The sequence below is a fragment of the Anastrepha ludens genome, chromosome 5 (assembly GCF_028408465.1).
Source record: "Anastrepha ludens isolate Willacy chromosome 5, idAnaLude1.1, whole genome shotgun sequence".
In the NCBI taxonomy this organism is placed as follows: domain Eukaryota; kingdom Metazoa; phylum Arthropoda; class Insecta; order Diptera; family Tephritidae; genus Anastrepha; species Anastrepha ludens.
This window is the reverse complement of record NC_071501.1, coordinates 24383589-24409424: the sequence shown is the minus strand read 5'-3', so window position 1 is coordinate 24409424 and position 25836 is coordinate 24383589. Positions and strand designations below refer to the sequence as shown.

General features: G+C 37.0%; 1 protein-coding gene across 1 annotated transcript in view; it reads right to left on the bottom strand.

Moving 5' to 3' along the window:
* LOC128862702 (uncharacterized) overlaps positions 1-18103 on the bottom strand; it is a 51176-nt gene extending 33073 nt beyond the window's left edge. Inside the window, exon 1 of the mRNA XM_054101364.1 lies at positions 17618-18103. The gene's annotated coding sequence lies outside the window, so the exon portion shown is untranslated. The remainder of the gene's footprint in view (positions 1-17617) is intronic.
* Positions 18104-25836: the final 7733 nt, after the last annotated feature.

Sequence of the window (25836 nt, the reverse complement as noted above, 5' to 3'; positions counted from 1 at the left end):
ATACAATTTTTTTTAGAAAATTATTGTCATTTCTCTTTATTATGATAATATTGATATGGCTCAATGAATTATGGAACAAAATATCGGCCGAATAGCCATCGCGGCCTCGGCGGCACACCTCTGAAGACCACCAAATGTAAATAGTTCCTTATCTAGAAGGTGGTTAAGTTTCAAGGGCCGGTGTTGATCTTGAATAAAATACAATTTTTTAAGAAATTATTGTCATTTCTCTTTATTATGATAATATTGGTATGACTCAATTATGTGTGAAACAAAATATCGGCCAAAGCGCCGCCCCGAACTCGACGGCACACCTCCATCCGATGGTCCAAATTTTCGATGACGCTGAGACATAATTGAGGTTCTATGCCGTTAATGTGCCGAATTATCTCATCCTTTAGCTCATGAATTGTTGCTGGCTTATCGACGTACACCCAAAGAAGTCCAACGGTGTCAAATCACATGATCTTGGCGGCCAATTGACATCGCCGCGACTTGAGATTATTCGGCCATCAAATTTTTCGCGGAAAAGAGCCATTTTTTCGTTAACCACCCTTTACATATTTCAAGTTCGACAAATATATGCAACAATTATTTATAGGACTATTTTTCCGTCAGCCAACAACGTTGGTTTCGACGCGTGCTTCAAGATACGGTGCAGGCGTCATATGAGCTTACATACATACTATGCACATACAGTAGCTCACAAAAGTATTTTGCAAAGTTCTTTGTTTTTTACAAATTTTAAATTTCCGAAGTCAATGGGTAAATAAATAACTAGATCTGAAAAGTAAATTTTTTTACATCTTCACAATGAAGGAAAATCTACGAAATAAATTTGTAACACAAATGATGGGCGATGAAAGTTGTTGATAGTCAGAGCAGAATGCCAAATATTAATATAATATCGCGAAAATTACATATGTACATATACACTTTGACCCCAAAAACTAACGACAAACCAAAGCCAACACTCAAGTAACCGATGGAACAGAGAGCAGAGTGCTCAGGAGTAACAAGGATGAGAGATTACCAGGTTTGGCCATCCGAAGCAAAATTGTGAGAGTATATTCGACTGCCTTGACATTGGGTACACGCAAGGATTATAGAGTACCAGATTTGTTACTTAGCTAAGAGAGGAAAAAAAGTGTGAGAGTAACTTCGGTTGCCTCGTCACCCGGTACTCTCCAGCAGAATTTTGCCCGCTCATTTCACACGCATTCACGCACTCGTCCAATCAATCGTTGTTCAGACTGGCATTGGGGGTGAAAGTTATGTTGACCTTTTTCGTATATCAGCAACACAATCTCTGTTGCATGACACGGAAAATATCGCTTTTATAAAAATAAATAAAGAAGAGCGACTTTTGTTCACTAATAATCAAATAACTATAAAATAAAAGGTTTTGGGTTTTGAAGAAATGACAAAACATTCTTGGATCGGATGATCGTCGTGATGGTTTGGCGGAAGTCAAATGCACACCTGCGAATCAAACATCTAAAATCCATTGTTAAGAATGGCGGGGGGTTCGCTTATGGCTTGTTCCATCGCTTGTCTGTTTGTATCCTGCAGCTGTTTAGTACCCAAGTGCCAGAAAAGATTGACGTACAAAGTCATTTGCAAAAATTAGAAATCTTCCGATAGGGGGATTCATTTTTCGACACCTTGCATTTACAAGTTTTGCTGAATTATTTATACAGTATTGATTTAAAACTTTGCAGGAATGCTGAATTGCAGGAAAATGTGCAACCGGCGCCATGAGTACAATTCCAACTGCGGCAATAGAAAGTCTTCTCGACTGTCATCCAATCAAATTAGTAGTAAGAAACTCAGCCAAAGCATCTGCACTAACTGACTGACTGAGGATGGCCGGATAATTTCAACAAAGGCTTTTTGGTCAAAGTAACCTACAGGAAAGAAACGAAAAGTTAGACTGTGTTATTCCGCAAGTAAACTTTGGCAAGAGGTCTGGTTTTGTGTAACAGAATGACTGGCAATAAGGCTTACACGCATACAGTTTCTTTACAGATGGATCTAAAATGACGGAAGGAGTAGCGCCGGCTGACCCTTGCACGCAGTTTGATCTCCAAAAGTCTTTCATTCTTCCTAATCACTGTAGCATATTTCAAGCTGAGGTCTATGCTGTGACCAAATCAGCTAAATTAGTGTTGGAATTTGCTCTCCTCGAAAACATCTTCTTTGATACGAGTAGTTAAGCTCCCATCAAGCAATAATGGTTGTAGTGACTAGCTTCGAATGCGTGCAACACTGTAGTTCCAAAATGGAGAGATACACAGGTTACAATTTACTGGATACCACGGAATAGAGGGAAATGAGCGAGTTGACGAGCTTGCCAAGGTGGGTACCCGCCTGCCTAGGATGAGTACGTCGTACATATGTATATTACGTACTCGCAGTTTTGAAGACGGAACTAGACGAGGAACTAACTCTGGAAGCCCAGTCTATATAGGAAGCCTCGAACTCGTGAAAATAACCAACTTATAATAAAATATTGATTGGTGTACTGACGGGACATTGTCTTACTCCATATCATGCAGTTAAAATGGGATAGGCCCAGAACGACGCGTGTAACTTATGTGAAGAGGAAAGGGGTACGATCGGTATACTTTTCATTTCTGACAAAAGTTTAAGCTGTTTATTAGAACTCGCCAAGTCATGTATCACGATCTGTGTAACCATACGGACCCTTGTAGTCTACAGTCTCAAATGGCCGCCTTGAGCCTGTATGGCGCATTGTGCCCGTTTTGAAGCATTTTCCATAGTTTTAGCTAAGATATCGGCTGGAATAGCGGCTATTTCCTCACGGATGTTGTTCTTGAGCTCTTCTATGGTCTTTGGCTTATAAATATAAACCTTTGCTTTTAAATATCCCCAGAAGAAGAAGTCAGGTGGCATTAAATCGGGCGAACGCGGTGGCCAGTCAAAATCGCTATTTTTCGACATCAAATGACGAGGAAACAATTTCTTCAAAAAATCGATTGTGGTGCGGGCTGTGTGTGGTGGAGCGCGTCTTGTTGAAAGCAGAACTGCCTCATACGCTTTCCACGAATAATTCTCATCACAAAAGTGATTATCACATCGCGATAACGCTCCTGATTAAATGCCGTAAATACGGCAATTTTGCTTGTTTACCGTCCCATTCAATAAGAAATGAGCCTCATCGGACATAATGATTTTGTTCTTCTTCTTCTTCTTTTGACTTCTTTTGCTGAATGTAAATTTCAACAATTTGGGAGCGCTCGCGTGGCGCGTACTGTTCCATGGTAAAAATCTGCTTGTACTGACGCTTCCAACGCGGTATGTCATTAAGCGATCTGACGTCTCTGTCAAAAGATACAGGGTTGCCAGATGGGTCCTTCGAATATGGGCAACTCTGTATGTGAGATATATTCAAATCAGCCAGACTTACCTAACCTCACCTAATATAACTTTTAATTTGTGACATAATGTTTAAGTGAATTAAAAATAGGACTAAAATATAAAGATCTACTTAATCGTCTTCAAATGTAAAATACTTATGGGAGCCACTGTAAATACATTGTACATGTAGGCGTATATTTAGATCAGGAAGACTGCCTAACATTAGCCGTTGCTTATCGCGTGCTCGAAATGCTCGTGAAATGTTTGTAAACAAACGCAAGACGCTGATAATACTAAGCAAACATATGCACACACATATAAGTACATGCATACATGCAGGTGTTCTTGAGCTTAGTGTATTTTCTAAATATTTTCTAATTCAGTTTTTTTTTCACTATCTGTATTTTCCCAGGCACCGTACATTCCGATGGCATCATTACAATAAAAAAAATCTCTAAGTATCAATTTGTTTGTAATCTAATCGGAAGTAAATCCCCGACCTTATTGGTCGTCGATGAGTACCAAAGTCAAGCAGAGCGATGCGAGGTGATGACGCGCCAAATTCCGTTGATCAACTCAGTGCGCGTACTCATAGTGAGAGTGGCAACCGGTAAATGAGCAACTACTGCATGGAATTGTTTTTTTACTATACACATACATACATACACACATACAATCATATGTATGTGCATGATTAAGAGAAAAATTATAATAAACAAATGCATAGGCGGCGAAGCTAAGTAATGCGTTTTTCTATTACATTTGTTTTTTTTTCTTGTCTTGATATAACTTATGTATATGTGTTTGTTTGTGTTTTTGTCAGACAAATTAGCAAACTTATCATTTACACTGTCGTAAAGATTGCTGGAGTTCATGGGAAAATAGCAAAGGGGGCAATTTCACGTTTGTCACGTTGTTGAGCGTAAATCTTTTTATATAATTTTTTCTACGTATGAACGAATGTGTATTCATATGTATGTATGCATGTAGATAGTAATATATTTTATACTGTGGAGTACTGAGAAAGACAGCATTCACATATCCAACTTGCGGCTGCCGTTCTTGGAAGCCGATCACTGGCGAAACAGTGAATTTTTAAGCTCACTCAACCAGCTACTAGTTTTAGAATGTATTTTTTTGCGCTTTTTTTAGAATTGCAAAACTTTTGCAATTTCCCATTAAACGCCGCTAGTTAGTCAGACACGCGCATTCACAGCTTGTGTGCTCGCACCACATGCCACATACTACCACATGCCACATATGGGCAAAACTCACTTACGCAACAAGTATGTAATTGAAGTCGCAGAACCGAAGATCCGTAACTGGGGCACAGCCGCAAGCGACCACTTTACAACGCTGTTAACGGCTTGCTGCTGCCTCTGGCACGTACGTACATACATACATAGTTGTTGTTGCTAACTGCTCTTGCCTGACCAGCTCAACGCTCTTTATGTTGGCCAAGATGCAAATGCCGATTTTTAATAGCTGGCGCTGGGGCTAACGTAGGCACCTTTGGCGTGTGGCAGTGGCGCGCACAGTGGAGTTGACCCATTCAAGGTTTGGGTGAAATTATATGGCTTATGGTTTGCGAGTGAATGTCATGGAAACAGCGTTTGAAGTATTGAATCAAACTTTATAGTAGGTATTCTGAGATTTTTAGTTGAAAATCGCCTTTGTGCTAATCTGATTTACGAGCATATTCTGGCACCGCATTTGTTGTTGTTGTAAAAATGTAAAAAAAATGTGAAAGTAAAAGTTATCCAGAAGAAAATATAGATTTTATATATGTTGGTATGTTTGTAGGTATGCTACATACTCAGTTCCTTATTTTCTATTCGATTTAATATTTTAAGGGGCTTTAAAGTTTCAAAAAATTAAATTTTCAAAAATTTTTTTTAAATACTTCTACGCATTTTGGGGTATTAGGAGAGATATCAAACGAAAGGAGATTTATCATGATTTATCTTTTTAAAAAAATATTTTTTTTACCTTTCGCCAGGACAAATGTACTACAATACTGTCCTTTGAAAAATGCCTCCTGAAATATCCTTGAAATTTCCTAATGTCTTATTTTGAAAAAAAAAACATAAATATATATATTTTAAAGGTATATGTTTATATGTAAGTAGTAAAACATACCCTAACTTTGTTCTGCTTGTTGCTTTCTAAAAATGTAAAAAAAACATTGTTGAACTCTCCTCCTAAGAAATAAACTATAGGCAATGGGCAATACCTCTTTTTACGTTTTCCCCATCGAAACTCTTTCTTTAAAATACTAATTTTATGAGAAAACCTAAAACTGAGCTTGCATTATTAGTTAAAAAATGTATAAAAAATAAAATAAAATCTGCATAAAATCTATAATTTCACGTGCATACGGGTATACATAAAATTTTTCCTGGATAACAAAAAAGTGAATTTTTGTTGCACAGTGTAATAAATGACTTTTGAATTGAGATATGACAAATTTGTATTTAAGTATAAATTCATCCTTACATATGTTTTTTTTATGGATCTGGATCTTAAGTATAAATTCATCCTTACATATGTTTTTTTTATGGATCTGGCAACCATCGTGGATTACTCCAGGTTTACATTTGGATCAGTTCAGATGGATAGTTCAGAAACCAGTCGCATATGGAATTTGTTAAAAATTTACTAGTAAAATTCTAATTCGGTAGTCGCAATTCAAGTCGGTCATAACAATTAACCCACAGTCGAGTGCAACTCTGCATGAAACAGCTTCTCATACAAACAATCTCCCGTTCGAAATTGGCATGGAACTCTACTCCCACCATCAGCGAGAGCCAGTGCTAAAACAGCGCGGCGGCCATTATAAAATCTGATGAGGAAATTTTGTACAAATGAATGGGAAAAATAAGTTACGTTCATCAACAGAGTTGCTACGTGACTGGCATTGCAACAGCTCTGAAATATTAAGAAGATGCGATCAATGACTATAGATAAGCCTGCTTTTTGAGCTTCTGCCTCTCCACCTATTCTTTTCTAATAAGTCTACGGCCTTAAACATTGTCTATAGCCTGGCCTGAAGCACCGACTCATTAGAGTTTGGTGGGTAGTTGCCCTACTGTTTTTATTGAGAGTTTGCTCCCCGAAACCCCATGGTACAGCAGGTCATTTATCTGATCATATGAGTATCTGATTCTGTCAGGTGCGGTTAAGACTGTAGAATACTGAGAGAAATCTTCGTGAATTTGAATATGTACAATGTGAATTTGTACCAAAATATTGGGTAGTCGAAAAAGTCTTTTCGTATTTTGTCAATAAATGTCGTTGGAGTCATCTATCTCCAGTGCTACCAATCACATTGTGTAATATCAGATGGTGTTAGAAAGGTGACATTTTAAGCTTCATTTAATAAAAAAAAAATAAAATTCGGAGAAGTTGAAAAAAAATTACAGCTGTTCAAAAATGAGTGAAAATAATGAAGAAATTCGCTATATTTTGAAATTTTTGTATAAAAAAGGGAAGAATGCCACGACACCAATGAAATTTGTGAAGTTTACGGAGACGATGCTGTATCAGTTCGTGTAGCACAACAATGGTTCGCTCGCTTCCGTTCTGGAAATTTCGATGTGAAAGATGCACCTCGCTCCGGTCGACCTATCGTTGAAAAAGTCGATGCAATTATGGAAACGGTTGACCAGGACCGTCACATAAGTTGCCATGACATCGCCAAGGCACTAAACATTCATCATCAAACGGTTTTGAACCATTTAAAAAAGGCTGGTTACAAAAAAGAGCTCGATGTTTGGGTACCACACGAATTGTCTGTGAAAAATTTAATGGACCGAATTAACATCTGCGATTCTTTGCTGAAACGAAATAAAGTCGAACCATTTCTGAAGCGAATGGTAACAGGAGACGAAGAGGGGATCAAATACGACAATAATGTGCGAAAAAGATCATGGTGCAAGGGTGGTGAAGATCAACAAATGGTCGCAAAGCCAGGATTGACGTCTCGAAAGGTTATGCTGTGTGTTTGGTGGGATTGGAAAGGAATCATCCACTATGAGCTGCTCCAGCCTGCTCGAACGATTGATTCTACACTTTACTGTCAACAACTGATATGATTAAAGCAAGCAATCGAAAAAAAACGGCCAGACTGATCAGCAGAAAGGGCGTCGTCTTCCATCAGGACAACGCTAGGCTACACACATCTTTGATGACTCGGCAAAAACTGGGAGAGCTTGGCTGGGGAGCTTTGATGCATCCACCATATAGCCCTGACCTTGCACCATCTGACTACCATTTGTTTCGGTCAATGCAGAACTCCCTGAATGGAGTAAAGTTGGCTTCAAGAGAAGCCTGTGAAAATTACTTGTCGCAGTTTTTCGCCGAGAAGCCACAAAAGTTTTACACTGATGGAATAATGTCTCTAGAAGAAAAATGGCAAAAGGTGGTCGACCAAAATGGTACATATTTGTTTTAATAAAGTTCATTATAAATATAGAAAAAATGAGTTGAAGTTTGATTTGAAATACGAAAAGACTTTTTCAACTACCATATCATACTTTACTTTTGTGAAATAAATCAAAAGTGTGACTCCATTGGAACCAATCTCTCAAACTTTTTGTTGGTTAAATGAAGAGTCATGAAAGGCTGTCAACAGAGATAAGTGGGAAATCAATTATCTGCTACCGAAGTAGGGCACTTTCCCACCGAGAAAATCAAAAGGCTTCAAAATGTATAGAAATATCTTCAATTTTATTGCACTTCTCCAATGAAAAAAGTCTCTCACAGAAATCATTTTTTTATATTTGTGTATGTATTTCCATATAAACCATTTACCGTAAAGAGAACAATTTGGCAACACCATTTAGGCCTCCAAGGCATCTTATCTACATTTCGGTTTCTTAAAATACCAAATTTTTCTGGAAAAGAGCGTCACACAAAAAAAAAAAATATAAAGACATGGTATCTGAGCTGGAGGCGTCCATGCGATAAATCATAACTACTCATGCTATTTGGATCTATGTTTAGGGCCCAAAATATTCAGCCAATGGAAGACAAAGCAAAGGCCACAAAATTCACACTAAATTCTCTCAAACACCAACTTCGATCTTTGATTCACTTCTATTGAAGAGGCTCAATGCGAATCGGTGGCTGAAAGTTAACTCGGCAATTGAGTTTTACAACTATTTCGAAAGTTGGCAATTTAAAAAAACAAAAATCATTTTCTAGAAGCAACGCTCAATACAGGAAGCGTAATGGATTTAAATGAATAAATCGGTAAACTTTTAATTTGATCGCAATACTATGTACGGAGCGAGAAAAGTTGAAAGTTGAAAAAAAAGTCACGCAGAAAAGTTGAAGACGAATTTACCTATGATCAGAAAGTACCGGGAATGTTTAAATAACACAAAACAGAGTTACATTTCTGGGAAATTTATTTTATCTCCTTCAAAGTATGAAACGTCTGGAGCAACACACACGTGCCAACGTTTAACGCAGTGCTCCATGCACCCTGGTAGGCCGACGTAGGGATGGCCTTCAGCTCCTACGTCGCATTCTCTTTGATCTCCTCTATTGACTGAAATCTCCCTTCACGAAGTGGTAACTTCAACTGGGGAAACAAAAAGAAGTCGCATATGGGCTCTATCATGTGAATATGGTGCTTGCACGATGAAATTTACTTAATGTTTGGTCGAATAATCCAGCACAATTTGGGCTCATCATGCAAAATCCAAGAGTTTTTTGCCCACATTTGCGGCCGTTTGCGTCGACCAGCACCTCTCCAATGGTTCAAAACGGATAAAAAATATTATTTATTGATTACCTGGCCCCTTTTCAAGGTACTCATGGTGCACTACGCCTTGGTAATCGAAGAAAACAGTCAACATCTCCTTCCCGGTACTTTTTGATCATGGGGTATGACTCAAAATTTCACGGTGTCCGAGAACTTACCCTTCAGAGTTGCATAACTTGACAGCGCGAAAAGTTGAAAGTTGAACGGAAAGTCGCACAGAAAAGTTGAAGATGAAATTATGACTCGAAATTTCACCTACGTCTCAGCCTGAAAAATAAAGCGCGCAGTTTTGGAACACCGTGCGTGCTTCTCTTGGAAAAACGTTTCTGGGAAAAATTAAAAAAAAACAACTTTAAAATTCTAAATAAAAAACTCGCAGCTCTTTAACCAACTCTCATATCAAATTAAAAAAAAAACATTCTTAATTCAGGGAGAAGCTTCTGCAATTACGTGTCCAAATTTCAAGCCAATCAGAGCAAAGCTGAGGGAGTTATAGCACTTTTTCCGAGGAGATTTGACAGTTCTGTTATTTGACAACCGATTTTCATATTTCATATTTGCATATTTGGAAAGGGCGAAGCTTCTGCAATTAGGTGTCGAAATTTCAAGCCAATTAGAGCACAGCTGAGGGAGTTATAGCAATTTTTTTGGAAGGTAATATGTCAAAGTTCCAGGCCAATCAGAGCAAAATTGAGGGAGTTACAGCAATTCTTTCGAGGAGATTTGACAGTTCTGTTATTTTCATGATTTTTGTATTTCCACCATTTTTGACCATCTGCATCCCACTGTGCACCATCGCCAACTTGGTATTGGCAGTCAATTGTGTTAACGTGACTAATTAATCAGCTGACAAACCAAGCGGGGCAGCCTTATAATAATATGCACATAAAAAATAAAAGTAGCAGATCATAAACAAAAAGCAAAAAAATGATCAAAAATGAAAACACAAATTATTTGAGATTGCTTTGTGTTGATTTTGCTTGTTTATTTAATTTCAGATATGCAGGTATTTATGTTTTATGTGACTTTTGGCCATGCACACACACACACCTATGTTTGTATGTGTGTGTGTGTGTGTGTGTGTGTGTATGTGCATAAGTATGCAAGTTACGAGTTGCCGACAAAGCTTATGTAATATGTCCGGAATTTGCCGACATTAAAAGTCACAACGATTTCCACCAAATAGCTTTGCTTTTGTATACAAAATTGCTGGCTCGCATTAGCAATTTGGTGGTTTCGATTGTTTGACTTGATGGATGCTTAAAAAGTGATTTTTATTTTGTTAATTGCTGGTTGTTCAGTGCTGGTTCAAGATGATGTTTAAGTGGAGATATCGGCAAATTAAAAATAAAATAGGAGGTCGAAAAAAAAACACAACAATCACTACAAAAACATACATCTATTGTGCGGTGCTCATTAATTTCGGCTGTCGGCTGTCTTTGGTAGTTTTGTTTGTCACATTACTTCGAAATTTACTTCCGGGAAGCCGAAGTATTTATAAACAAAATTCTAAGGCTTTGTTTTGAAAATGTCTACGTGATGAAATCAGTGATTTTTGTAGACATTTTCTACTCAAGGCGGATTTTTCTCTTCAGAGTTGCAGGGAAATTTAGTAAAAAGATAAAGAAAAAATTTAAGGCGCCACATATTGAGAAGTTTTGGTGATTTCTTTATTTGCTTTTGAATTTTTAAATTTTAAATTTAAATTTTTTATTTACATTTTTTTTAAAAAATATTGTTAATTCTATAAAAATACCATACAAATTCGAGTTTAAAATTTACTAAAAGACTTATAAAAATTCGACAAATTTTCATCGAAATTTCATATTTTTTAATCAGAACCTAAACAAACAAAAAAATAATGGGTAAACTGTTTTATAGCCTATTCGATTTATTATAATAAAATACAAATTTGACGTTTTTCAAAATTCTCATTAATTCTGATATTGTTTTTTTGTTCTTGTCGGTCTTGCGCATTTTCTCCATAAAACGAATGCACGAACGAATTTTTAGGCTATGAAACTCAACTTTATGTTATGTATGGAGCTCGGCCAAGCACCTAACTGGAGTGCTCGCGCCAATTATTATTATTTTTATTTATACAATGCATCCTTGGCAGACTCTTGTAATTGTCGAGCCAAGAAGCATTGAGAGATTTGGTAACTTCTAACAATCAGGCTAAAAAGCCCACTGGATTTGAAGCTCTGGAAAGCGAAAAGGTATATAGTCGAGGAGGAGGAAAAATATAGGATAGAATAGAGGAATAGAGGAGTTAGTTCTGTGAGAGTTTTCCTATCCTCCAGTTTGGGAGAACGAATTTTACTTGCTCTCATGACATCGGAAACTAGAATTCGTAGCTTTGCTCTAGCAAATGCCTCTCTAAGCAAGTCAGGCAAATCGGATCCTCATGGTCATTGCTCTTAGTTTATAACCAAATTTGAGTTATGTGACTTCAAGTTAATCTACAAATGAAGAGATTTGCAGGGGATCATACCAGCTGGTTTGAATAGAAATACACGCAGGGATTTGCTGCGGGCAGGGTTTTTTAAATGTCTTCTATTTTATGTTCTCATTGATGATCAGAGGCCTATTATCGTTATGACTTAATATTGATTATTTATGAAAATTCTATACCTTCTTTGCGGTACTCAGTGCGCTCATTCATAATAGATAATTTTGTATCTCAGCTGAACTATGGTCTTCTTCTTACGGTATGTCTGTACCTAAGCTAACCTAACTTAACCTACCCCAACCGGCGTTTGCTTTTGTTTTGTGGTCACGCGCACATTTTACAAAAACAATTTTAATGGCTATTATAAAAATGTTAAATGGAAATTATAAAAACATAAAAGCAATTGTTTTCATATGAATTATTTTCCAGACTAATAAACAAATACATTTTTGCGAAATCCGTTATCGATTATTAAATGATTAGGAAAGTCTGCCTGATTTATTATCAGCGGCCAGATTTTATGATTATTGTTTTCTTATCAAACTACAGTTATGTTACAGTATGTCCATAAAATTTTTCGTTGAGTCCAATAGTGCCTTTTTGCATGAATTTTTTTTTGAGCTTTTATTGGTTTAAGGGGGGCCTCTACTGTAAAACTTAAAAAAAATCGATTTTTTACTTTTTGTGGAAACATACTCAGAAACAACTCCAGAATGTTCCATGAAAATCTTAAAAAGAAATCTTGAATAGTTTTCAAGTTATAAAAGTTTTAGCAAAGCAGGTATAAACTGAGCGCTCGAGCGGTTTACGGTCATATGCGCTTGATAATGCGCTTGTTTAAGCGTGTTTTTCTCGAAACCACGTTTTCAAAATTGTCCACATCACAGCTCCGTGAAAAATTAACATATCAAGCTCAAACTTTGATAGTATATTTTTAACAATATTTACTAGTTTTTAAAGCTATGGTGGGAAAAAATTTATTATTTATAACCCCTTTTTTAATAACAAAATGACAACAAAAAAATGTCGATTTTTTAAAAAACTTCAAAAATTTAAAAAAAAAAAATTTTTTTTTGCAAGTAATAGGCTTAACAACTAAAAATAATGATATATAATAAAAAAAAATTGTTTTTTTTCATTTCAGATTTTTTTTAAATGCGCGACAGCGTGGGCAGATTTCAAAAGGCGTTTCGGGGGAGCGGCTGTACAGCTGCCATTTTGAAATGAAAATAAATTTAAAAAATTTTTTTGTACACTCAAGACCTGTGTTTATGTAACCCTAAACTTTTTTTTACTAATTAAATTAATACAAGTATGAAAACAAAATCCATGAAAATTTGATTTTTACAGTAGAATCCCCCCTTAAGGAGTTAATCGATTATATGAAGCTCACAGATAAGAATTGCTGTCACGTGTTCTTTATATGTCGTAAATTTGATTTTTTAGAAGAATACTGGATGTGCTTTCTAGTGCTAACTGAGCGCGCGTGTAATTTCTTTCTCGTGCTAAACGGCGAAGAAGCGAAATCCCTTCCCACCTTATCTTTCCAACTGAGCTCATTCACAATCGATAAATAGGTTCTTGAATTGAAATATGCGCTTCTTCTTATGATTTATCCGAGTGATCTATGCTAATAGCACCCGCAGTCGCCCACAATGTTAGATCTTAGCTGGTTTATACCTTGGCGCCAAATACATGAACGGGCTTAGCTCAGAACGCATCATTCAATCAGTACTAGAATGCATTGTGGCAATCAGGTACGAAGACATTTTTGGATACCCTGTTAGCAGGATTGACTTATGCTGTTTTTGTTTCTATCAAGAAATGTTACCTTACACGGTGCGCAACTACTGGCACTCCACTCTGTAAAAAGGCATATGTTTTATCTGCTCAGAAAAGAGCACTGCGTCTACTGACACACGCTTTACTTAATATTCGCATCTCAAGTAGTTAGCTGATTTTCCGGGTAACCAACTCCCTTGACAAAGCTTCTCCCTGATCTCATACGCTGATGACTGCACGATAATGGCGTCGGGCAATGACATTGATGGCCTGTGCGCCAAAGTGAACGTCTACCTCACCGACTTTTTTCGCTTTTTCACTGCGAGGAATCTCCAACTTTCCCCCACAAAGTCCACGGCGACCCTCTTTACCACCTGGACAAAGGAGATCAAACTGCAACTCAAGGTAAAAGTCGATGACACGCCAATTCCGATTGCTAATAATTCCAAAGTTTTTAATGCAACCTTTGACAGTTTGCTCTCCTTCCCTGCGCAAACAACCACAATTGCCACTAAAGTCCAAAATCGCAAAAAGATCCCCAAATCGCTTGCCGGCGGCATTTGGATCAAAGACAAAGAAATGTTGCTATCGACATTTAATGCAATTGGCCGGTCGGTTACAAACTACGCTGCGCTTGTCTGGTTGTCCGGAACTAGAGACGTGCAGTGGACAAAGCTCTAGACAGGCCAAAACACTGCTATTTGGGCAGCGACGGTTTGGCTTCTGATGCCCCCTCCTCAACACCTTCACCACGAGACACAGGTGCTCCCAGTAAAGGAGCATAATAAACTACTCAGCAAACAGTTCCTGCTTGGGTGCTACCGCAGGTTTCACCTTTGCAGACACTTGCTTGAGCCAGAGCCGCCTCCCAGGCACGTCAGGAGATGCCTCCTCAATTACGCCGACGAGTTCCAGGACGAAACGAACATACATCTACTGGACCAGACAGTGTTTAGACAGACAATAAACGACATTCATCGAGAGACCATCACCTCCTTCTTAAGCTTCCGACCACCGAATGGCGTAATTGGAGTCCAACCACCTACAGCAGATGAAGAGCTCCAGCTTCCCCGTGAGATCCACGTAACACTAGCACATTTACGTTCTGGATATTGTAGCAGGTTAAACTTCTACATATCCAGAATTGACTTCGACATACTAAATATTTGTCCTGCATGTGAAGGCACCCCGCCCGACGGTAACCAACTTTTCACATTCCTCTCTAAACCCACTCACCTAACACTACTCTCCATATGACACCAATCTGTCGAAACAGCATGTTTCCTGGGCCTACCCTTAAATGAGTTAGGCGAAGACGACCAGTAGGGCTTGTATTGCTGCTACAACAACAACAACAAAGCTGCTGAAGGGAGACAATTCGCCTTCGTTGAGTGTGTCATTTTGAGAATCGGACATATAATTTTGTAGCGGGTTTGCACTTATTTTAGAATTGGACACGAATATATGTAGAAGATTTGGATAGAGAACTGGATGGGTTACGGCATACTCGGCCCAAAGTGTAACTGATGCATTATGTAAAAGATTAGTTCAACTTCAAAGCCCTGTTCAAGATTACAAATGAACTAATTTGACAACGAAAATATTAATGAGAATGGGGTTATAAATATAATAGTTACGCAGAAGAACGAGGAAGTAAAAGTGTGGCAAAAATATTACAAATAAATCCTGAGTATCCTTTTAGATGAAAATGCTGAGCTTCCTATAACAAGTAGCCGCAGGCCGATAAGCAGGCCCATCAGCTCCGACTGTCTGAATGCAGACGAAATATGCACCGCTGTTAAATTATCAAAACCAAAGCCGCCGGAAATTGATGGAACTCACGACGAACTTTCTTAGAGTGCAACCTCAGCGTATGACTGATATACTCCTTCCACTATTTCAATGAATTCGGGAAAAGGAAAACCAGCCAACTGAATGGAAAGAATCAAGCGCTGTAAAGATTCCTAAAAAAGGTAACAGCAGAAATGCTCCAAATGGCATGAAATATCGACCTTACCAGCTGTAACTAAAATTCTTAAGCTCCTCTTACTTATTCGAGCAGTAGACACATTTGATGCCACTCTTGCTAAAAAATCAAGCCAGCGTGGCTGAGAAGCTTGGGTGCTTAGCTTACGCGGACGACGTAGTTCTGTTGTCCACTAAGCAAAACGAAATGCAAAGCTTGTGAAACACCACCAGTGGATGTGGCCTAAAAATTAATATAAAAAATAAAAAATAAATGCGGTCTAACGCTCAAAATGTGCCACTTTTCCATATTGATAACGACACTCTTGATGATGTGGAGGACTTCGAGTATCTGAGGAACGTTTTTACGCCGATAGGAGGTACCTCGACGGATGTTAATAACCGTCTGAGCAAGGCAAAGTGGGCGTACGCTGCTCTTTCCTTAGTATGCAAATCAATCGAAGGACAAAATTGAACATTTTTAACGCTTGTGTGAAAACAGTGCTCCTTTACGTTAGCGAGACGTGGCAAATAACGATGTTTCGTCAATCAATGCCTGGCCGTGAACAATTTCTAATCAAAGACTATGGGAAATCACGAAGCAAAAGGGTAGAGATAACGAATTAAGCGCAATAAATGCGGATGGATCGGCCACACGTTAAGAAAGGACGCACACGACATTACGCATTCAGCTATGGAATGAAACCCGATCGGTAGTAGAAGCCGAGGCCGACTAAAAACTACGCGGAGGCGTACAGTCAAGGGTGAAACATACAAATCGTTTAATGGTTGACGATTCAAGGCTCGTCACAGTGCGGGCTGGTAATGCTTTGTAGATAGGCTAAAATTATATAGCAAAAAATAATTCAAACGCAACACTTTTGGAAGAAAGACAATCGACATTAAGTAAGCCGGTTGAGTGGGCCGACTCAATATTGTTCATAGGCTACCATCTCGGTCATAACCAACTGTATTCGCATCAGTGCGCCCCGGAAGCGTGTATCTACTGAGAGAGCCTGCCGATTATGCGAGGAAAGTACCAGGATGTCTCATGACATTATTAAGTATAAGTTTTTATGGGAGTTTTCCACATTGGCTGGGTCTTCATGAATGTTTTCCTTTATGTTTTTTGAGAAAAGGATAGCTGACACGATAACTGCTTGAAATGTGCCTATCAAAGTCTCTCAACCTATAATGAGAATCTTTCTCCTTGCAACCTGAAGGCTCCTTGTTTATTGTGGATTAAGGAGCTGATATCGGAGTACGAAATATTTGAAAGGTTGCAGTTTAACGTTGTAACCTAATATAGGAAGTCACCTGCGTTCTGGCAGACCAACTCGTTGACCATTGGGTCTACGAAATCAATTGGATTTACATTTGGTAAGCGGCCGCCGTAGCCGAATGCGTTGATGCGTGTCTACCATTCCGGAGTGCGTCGGCTCGAATCTTCGTGTATGGAACACCAAAATAAAAGAAAAAGTTTTTTTCTAGTAGCGTTCGTCACTTGAAAGGCAATAGAAAACCTGCGCGTGTATTTCTGCTACTCATAAAAAACATTCGCCGTTCGGAGTCGGCTTAAACCTGTAAGTCCTTCCAGTTGTGCAACAACATCCAGACGCATAGCACAAATAGGAGGAGGAGGAGCTCGGCCAAACACCTAACAGAAGTGTTAGCGCTAGTAACTAATTTTTTTTTCAAGAGACTAATATTATTCTAGTAAACTGTAGATATTGAAAAAAAAAAATGAAAACTGTAAATTGAGCCCAACCTAACCAATTTGATTTGAAGGACTATTATTCTGTTAGTAATCCGTGGATATTAGAAAAAAAAAAATAAAAAGCGTGAATTACCCAATTTTTTCCATGTCATAATATCCAGGCTAATAAAATTTGCTATGGATGTGAGTAAAAAAAAAACAAAAAAAAAAAAAACTATCAATCACCCAATAAATAAGTTTTACCGATAAATACATTTTTTGGATATATCACAGTCCCCTTTTTCTTATCAAATAAAGTCTTTCACGAAAACTGACCTGATTTCTCACAGGTGCTTAGATTTTATGATTATTGGATATTTGTTTTTTTTAATTATTTTACTACAACCGTGACTACCAATATCACATCTTTATGAGCCGCTATACCTATGGTGTTCATGAGCGTACTTTGGCTGTAAACTTATGCAAGTCTTATCCGATCTTATCTTTATTCGACTCTGCTTATCTTTAACTGATTTTGATCATAAACTATTTATTATTATAATGTGCTTACACTTTCAATGTAAGTGCTGCTTCGGGCACTCCCAGTTCTGGTTTGGTTTTGTTTAGCGAAAAATTTCACAATTTCCGAAATTTGCGCGTGATTGCCATTAAAATCTTTGCGGTTACAAGAAATACTACTATATAATTTTACACGTCTCACGTTTCTTTTGTTTTTTTTTCACAATTTCAAAATCATACGCACACTTCCTTACTGATCCTTTTTCCGCACGCTTGGCGTAATGTATGTATTGCCCGTTAAAGTATCACTTGGTATAACTTGTTGTTGTTTCTCTTTCGTTTTATTTCGTTTGACCCGCGAACCGTGTTTGTGGCCGTTTGACAGGCGACTAAGTTTCGCTTAAAGCAGGTTGGTTGTATTTGAGGCAAAACAGCCGCTGTGTGTGCATCGCTGCGATTTTTGTTTTTCTACTTGTTTGCTGCTTTTCGTCTTTTAGGCGTTTTCTACCACTACTTGATTGCCGATTGTGTTTTATGTTTTTTTTGTTTCTTTTGTTTTTGTTTTGCTTTTTTGTTTGAGGTTTTACTGTGTCAAATGCCGATCGCGATTGGCATAAAGCAACCGCGCAGCGCATACGCAGTCACAGTCGCTGTTGGCATTGATCGGCAGCGCTGTTGCCGGCATTGTTTCGCTGTGCTGCTTAAGAGCTATCACTAAATAACAGCGTATACTAGTAGATCGTCGTAGAGCGTCGTGGCTGCATGAGAGCGCGTTTGACGATTGGCGCTGTGTTCACAATGGCGGGCAGCGCTGCTTAAAAACCGCTAACACAATCTTACAGCCGATAAGGGTGTTCGCTTTTTCGAGCGCAGTCCACCGATCGTCGTCGTGGCTGCACGAGAGCGCGCTGCTGATTATCGTAGTGATATCCATAATATCATGAGATAAACAGCGATAAGCCGTAAGTGAGCTGCGTCCAACACATACCAGTAGTAACAGCACTCAGCACCTCGTTGATTGAGTAGTTAGCAGCCGAACGAAACAGTTAGCACCACCGCCATTATAGCAGAATTTTAATTACAAAGAAAAAACAAAAGCAGGTGTAGGTGTCGTGCGCTTTAGCGCGTCTGCGTCATTACATTCTACTAGTATGGGTAAATAGCGTTTTCCAGTTGTCTTGTCGAACAAGTTTCTGATAAGTATTCGGCAGCGCTGGCAATGGCGGAAGATGTTTGCGTCTAATGAAACGGCAAATTAATCAAATAGTTTGTCTTCTCCGCCAAAGCGATTTCTAGGTATTTCTTCTAGCCGATATTTACACGTGGAGCTTCATTGCAATCAATCATAAAATCAGCATAGCCATGGCAATGCGAAATTAAACTCGGTACCAAATTAATAATTTTCAACACTTCATTGGCGTCCTCATTGTCGCATTTGATCTCTGTGTCTGTGGGGAAGGTTAGTCAATGATAAAAGTACAAATAGTACCTATGGCGCGTAGTTGAATACAGTTACGAACGTGGCAATGATAATTAAGTTGGAATATTCTGCAACAAATCACGCGGCTATTTGTTCTTACTCGTGTCATAGGGGACTTTTCACATGAAAATAGTTTTCATTAAAATACTTGTACTTTCTAATTAAAATTTCCTGCGAAAAATTTCAAATGCAAATATGAATATTTACCTACTTGAATAAAATCAATATTCGCAAGTTTAGTCAGTTTGTTTATTTAGTGCAAAAATAACAGAAATTAATTCAAACTGTTGTTAACACAGAAATATTCTCCTACCTTGGCATTCGAAGTATTTCTTAGTCATATCAGAAAATTCCACACCGGCGGTTAACAAAGCAAATAAGTTCTTTTTAGACGGTGATTCCATTAAAAATTTCATAGAAATGGGAAATGTAATTTTTATTAGCTAACTTTGAAAACTTTTATTCATGTAGATCTGTGTACCTAGCGCCTTTTTTCACAGCGGTCTTTTTTCGCTATACAAGGCTCTGGACTCCTCGATGCCTTCTAAGCAACCGTAGCTGAAAATCTTTAAAGCAATAATTAGGTCTCGCGTTACTTATGCTTCAGGAACCTGGCACATGCGTAAGGCGTATAAAGAAAACCTTAAAACAATTGACGAAAAATCCTACGCCGCATCCGGCGCGTTTAGCTCAGCTAACCGACTTCCACAGCGCTGCTACATCAAGCTTCAGCGTCTTAAGTTAGCTAGACACGTTCTGTGGAAGAACCCAAACGAAATTGCAAAAAGTATCTACCATAGTAAGTGTTAGTGCTTTATAAAAGGAGTGGCTCAAGAAAAAGCTGTATTGACACTGTTAATGGCAACGCCAAGATCTTTGTCCTGAAAAACTGGAGAATGTCTGCAAAGGATTGAAATTATTAAGGGAAGTTATAAAGCGAGACAAAGGTTCAACCCGGAACGTAACTCCAACAATGAAGATGATGATATACGAGTACAGGGCGCTCAATTGCAGAATGATAAAATCCAAAAATTCAAAAAAAAAAGGCTTCAAAGTCTTCAATTTACTTTACGTAAAAGTGAAGACATATTTTCATCTAATGAGAAACCGCAAATTGATATCGCTATGCATTTTTTTAACAGTTTCAAAAGAAGAACTTGTGGTGATTTCCGCACGTTTATCTCAATTTTTTCTATTATGGCGCTCTGGCTGCAAATGAGCGATATCTCTGCTATGTAATTCCAGTCAAGTATTATTTTTAATAGCGTTTGGCTTTTGATGGTCAATGGTACACCCCCGAGTGTATATCTGCCATGAAAAATTTTCGCATTAAAACCATCTGGCGTGCAGAGGCCGCATAAAAATGTAGGCTTCTTAATTTTTGTAATGACATCAAGATGAACTCCACAAATTGGAGGAAAGAGTCTGTTAGTAGAGCTAACAAAAGATATGTAAAATAATTATATTTTATTTAATAAACAATTTATTTGAAAAAAAAGAAAAAAACGATGATTAATTTTGGAGGGACCTACAGTTTCAAGCCGACTCCGAACAGCAAATATTTTTTATGAAGAGCTTTTTAATGATAGAAAAAACTTTTTCTTCAGTTTGGTGTTTCACCACGTTCTCTCTGTGAATTCCGAATGGTAGTCACGCAAAAACCCATTCGGCTGCGACGTTCCCAAGTGTCATTGGATCATGATGGAAAGAATAATGTGATGGCGCCTATCGTGGTACTGTTACTTTGCTCTCAGCGAATTTGACAATGAGTTACGTGATTTTAGCACCAGTATGGCCAGATTACCATTTTCGTAACTTGATTTAGCATTTCTGTTTTTGTTATTTAGTCTCGGAGTTTTAGTTCTTTCTTCATGACATTTTTCTAGCCTTTTCTAATTAAAATGTAAAGTTAATAATTTTGTAAAATATAAATTTTTTAAAAATTAGTTAAGTAATTCACTCAGTTTTATTTAGCTTTACTTTTTTTTTATTATCTGGTCGCATTGCCCGCGATTGCTGGTGTTCTTCGGCTTTCCGCAGTTAAATCTCGCTCTCGCTACTGCAGTGTTGCCTAGCTTTGGATTTAAAAACGCACTAAAATGGCCATTTAAAGAAAAGAAAATACCAACTTTTTGTTGAGTTACTTAAATAACTTTGTATGCGTGACAAATTGCCTCTAAAATGTGCGTTTTTTTTTTAAATAAATTTGTTATGGATATGTTCAATTTAATTTATGAGTTTTTTTGTTAAAAGAAACTCTTTTGTTAAGGAACTACTTATTTGCTATATTTGAGGTTATGTAACTAGATAAGGTACTTTTTTTTATAAAAATATCATTATGGTTTCTTCAGTATTTTCTGGTATTTTTTTGCTTATTTTTACTATGAACACACCTCTTAATGCCTTATGTCCCACTAAGAATTGATGACCGGAAGAAACGATTACACCTCTATGGTTTTAATCCACATTCAGTAAGTTCAAACGCCTTTTAAAATGAGTAAAAATGTTTTAAATCTTAAGAATAGTTGAGAGAGGGACATTTAATATTTTTGGATAACCTTAAAAGGAGCAGAAATTAAATTTACACTTTCAAATTATCAAATTTTATAAGAATCAACAAATTTTCATTAGCAGAAAAATCTTCTCAGAGTAACCTTTTTAACCTTCTCTTGTATAATAATACAGTTTTTTTTTAACTTACAGTTTCGATAGCTTTAAATTAAAACAAAAAGAAACAAACACGAAACTTGAAAATTTTCGCATTTTGGGTATAAAAAGCACTAAATTTATTGCGAAGAGCGAATGGTTGGCAACACTGCACAACTCGGAAAAACGTAACGCCACGCACTCTTGATGGGTGCAATCATGTTTCTATCATTCTTATCATTGGATATAGTCACATAACTATACTCCCACTACCAACAACACGCACGTTCTTACTTATTCTCTCCTAACCTCTCCTACTTACTATGTACGAGTATTCCCACATCTCTTCTGCACGTTACATATTTTACTCCCTTACTAACTGATATTTTCATGAATGAGATTATCTAAATCAATCTATCTCTCTTTGTTACATAACGACAACAATTTACATTTTGATTCTCACTATTACTTTTTATTTATTAATTTTTAAGCTCATATTTATTAACTTAGTTGTACCTAATAATTATGTAACCCTACCTTCGAAAAGAACGGATTATTATTTTTTTATATGCTATATACAACCATGGACAGATAAATAGCACAAATGTGGACCTTATATGTGAAGTTAAGTTGTTACTACGAACTCTGTTTTCATCAAATAAATTTGTTTGTTTATATTTATTACCGTTATTAAGCTTACATTTATGCGAGGAGTTTACCGACGAGGAATTTTTCGATGGAATTTTTAGCGTGCTATTTTATTTATGCATGTTGCTGTTTTGAAGTGGACACAAGAAGCGGAGAGTAAAACTGTAATATTGATTCGGCGATTTTTGGTATAATTTTTTGTTTCATAGATACAATTTTAAAGTAATTACTATAAATGGGACGTGGAAAACATTGAAAAACGCCGGAAAAGAGCTCGTAAATACCGTATGAGTCAAAACGGAAAAAGCTATGTAGAAATAGCTGAAATGATGATGTGCTTCCGGAAAATGGTTTATAATGCTCTTAATTTAGTTAAGAGAGATTCATCCTATCTAAGCAGAAAACGGAAAGATCTTCATGTGCGTAGAGCTATAATACGCAGGAGCAAAGCAGATCCTTTTAAGTCGGCACGGCAAATAATGCTTGAAAAAAACCAGAAATCTGGTCTACAGGTGTCCAGAAAGCTTGTAGAAAGACGACTTAACGAAGTCCAGCTATTTGGCCGCATAAGCAAAAAAAAAAAAACACTCCTCTCAAAGAGATATATCAAACACCGACTTGTCTTTGCAAAAGCCCACAAAGACAAATCTATTCAGTTTTGGAAAAACGTACTTTGGACCGACGAAACCAAAATAAATAGGATGTGACCAGATGGGAAAACCATTGTACGTCGTCCAAAAAATCAAGCGCTAAATCCTAGACTGACAAAAAAGGCGATTAAACATGGCGGCGGAAGTATCATGGTTTGGGGAGCTTTTTCCTGGCTGGTGTTGGGTCGATTGTTCGCGTGGTTGATAAAACGGATAGATTTCAGTATCTGGATATACTCCTGAATAAAAGGGATCCATTTGTGTTTCAGTTTATGCCATTAAATTGGATATTTATGCAGGACAATGATCCAAAGCATACTGTAAGGACAGTGAAGCAATGGCTCAGAAGAGAAAAAAATAATGCACTGGATTGGCCGGCGCAGAGCCTCAATCGAAGAGAAAATTTGTGGCATGACGTTAAGATCAAAACCGCTAACAAAAATTTTACAAATTTTTATGATTTATGGGCCGCAGTTAAGGAGGCTTGGTACTCGATTCCAAAGGAAAAATGCCACAAGTTTGTAGAAAGCATGGAGCGACGGTTTAAAGAAGTAATCGAAAACGGTGGATATAATACAAAATACTAATCTGGTAAAACAATAGTATTACTTAACTATCTGATTTGTTTACTATTTTTGCTTTTATTTGGAATTTTGGAAATTAGGTTGTGCTATTTATGTGCCCTGGAGGTTCCGTGAGTTATCAACGTTCTCATAAATTAAATCAGAACTGAAATTCTTTTTGACCATTTTTTTGTTTTAAAGTGGAAGTAAATAAGTTTTTTATTTGTTATGTTGCTTTTTTCCTAATAAAAAATAATTATTTAAAAACATATTCAACTCATTGCTTTCAAAGTCTAAATGAGCTATTTATATGACCATGGCTGTATGTGTGTACATGATTTCGACAGATATAGCTACACATGCACTATATATCCACAATGTGTTGTAATATTGCTACTATTTCACTTCAATAGTCACTAGTCAACAGTCACACGAACTTTGTTGTATTATTGCAATTGAGAGAATTGAAGCTGTATTGAAGGTGTTGCTTAAATATGCTCTCTGCTCGTAAAAATTCTCAAATCCTATTCCTTCCTATAATTCCCGTTTGATTTTAATTAGCTAAAGTCTCTAGAGAGTAGAAGGTCTGTACTCTCACTGTCTTTTGTTTTTAGTGTAATTAAAGGAGAAATTGATTGCTCATCTCTATTACGCAGCATTCACTTTCATATTCCTGCCAGATTTCTACCCAACAATTACCTACCTCTTTCAACTTAAATTTAGAATTCCCGCACTAGAGAATTCACTGATATCTCGAGTTCAATTCCGTGTTCAATTTGCAGTGTTGGACCTACGACACCAATTTGATTTCAATTTGGTAAAGGACTATTAGTAATCTGTGCATATTAAAGAGGAAACTGAAACTTTCAATTTCCTCTTTAATTGTTTTCAAGTAATATCCAAACTAATAACATTTTTTATGGTCGTTATAAAAAAAAAAAAACAAAAACAACTATCAATCACCCAATAAATCAATTTCAGATAAGTAAAATTTGTTCGATATAGCCTAGTAGCGTTAGTCCCCTTTTCCTTATCAAAAAAAAGTCTTTCGCAAAAACTGACCTGATTTCATACAGATGACTAGATTTTATGATTATTGGTAATTGGCTTTTTTAATTATTTTACTACAACCGTGACTACCAATATCACATCTTTATGAGCTGCCCATATTAGTCCTGTACATTGCCAGCGCACTAACAGAATTCAATGAGATCTCGATTTCTATTCCGCTTGACTCCGAATTTATTTCTTGAACTTTTTATGTTTAAGTGGTCAGCCTTCGGCAGGCAATGCAAACCTCCAAGTGTTTTTCTGCACTGAAAAAAATTCTCATAAAAACCATCTGCCGTTTGGAGGCGGCGTAAAGTTGTAGCGCGTAGGGTCACTCCATTTGTGGAAAACATCACTCAAAGGACCTAAAAATGTGTAACCGTCAACGTACATAAATAAATATATATTAATATAATTTATTTTTATTAATTTAAGTTACATATATATCTATATTTATGAGAGGCAAAAAAAGAAGCACAAAGGGCACAAATTAAAAATTTTTTTTTTGTCTTTACGAAATTTGCTCAGCTTCTGTTATTTTAGATTAATTATTATTTTTTTTTTAATCCTTCCATGTCCTTTCAGGTTTTTTTTTCGTTTTTGATGTTTGAAATGCAGAAAGGATGTTGAGGAAATTTTAGAACACCTTCCGTAAGTTTTTCCGGCATTAGTAAGCACGCGACTAAAATGCCTGGAGGACGTCTCAAAGCGGAGGACGTATCAAAAGTGGAGCTCCCTTCTACATGATGTCTACTTTAGGTATTCATAAAGGTCGGTCTCCATCTGGTATCGCTAGGGACCAAAAGGTCTATGCATGGCTTATTGCCAACCAGGCTAACCTAAACTACCCTAAACCAGGTATAAAGTATTTTATTTGGCATAGGCATCTGACAGCAAACTTCACAATCCATGGCTGCCATTTGCTAGTTAAATACCGCCAGCAAAAAAAAAAAAAAAAATGAAAAATCACCGCGGTTTTTGAGGCACTTGAAATTTGCAGTTTATTGTCACAAAATTCAAACAGCAATAAAACTGTATACTCGAAGTCTTTCTAAGAAAATTATTTTTAAAAATGTGAAATTTCGATGAAAATTTGTTAAATTTTTTTTTAATTTGCGTAAGGTTTTAAACCTGGATTTATAAAGATTTTGTAGAACAATGAACTATATTTTCAAAAAAAATTTCTAAAAATTCTGAAAAAAAAAATTAAGTAAATAGAAATAGTTACCAAGAT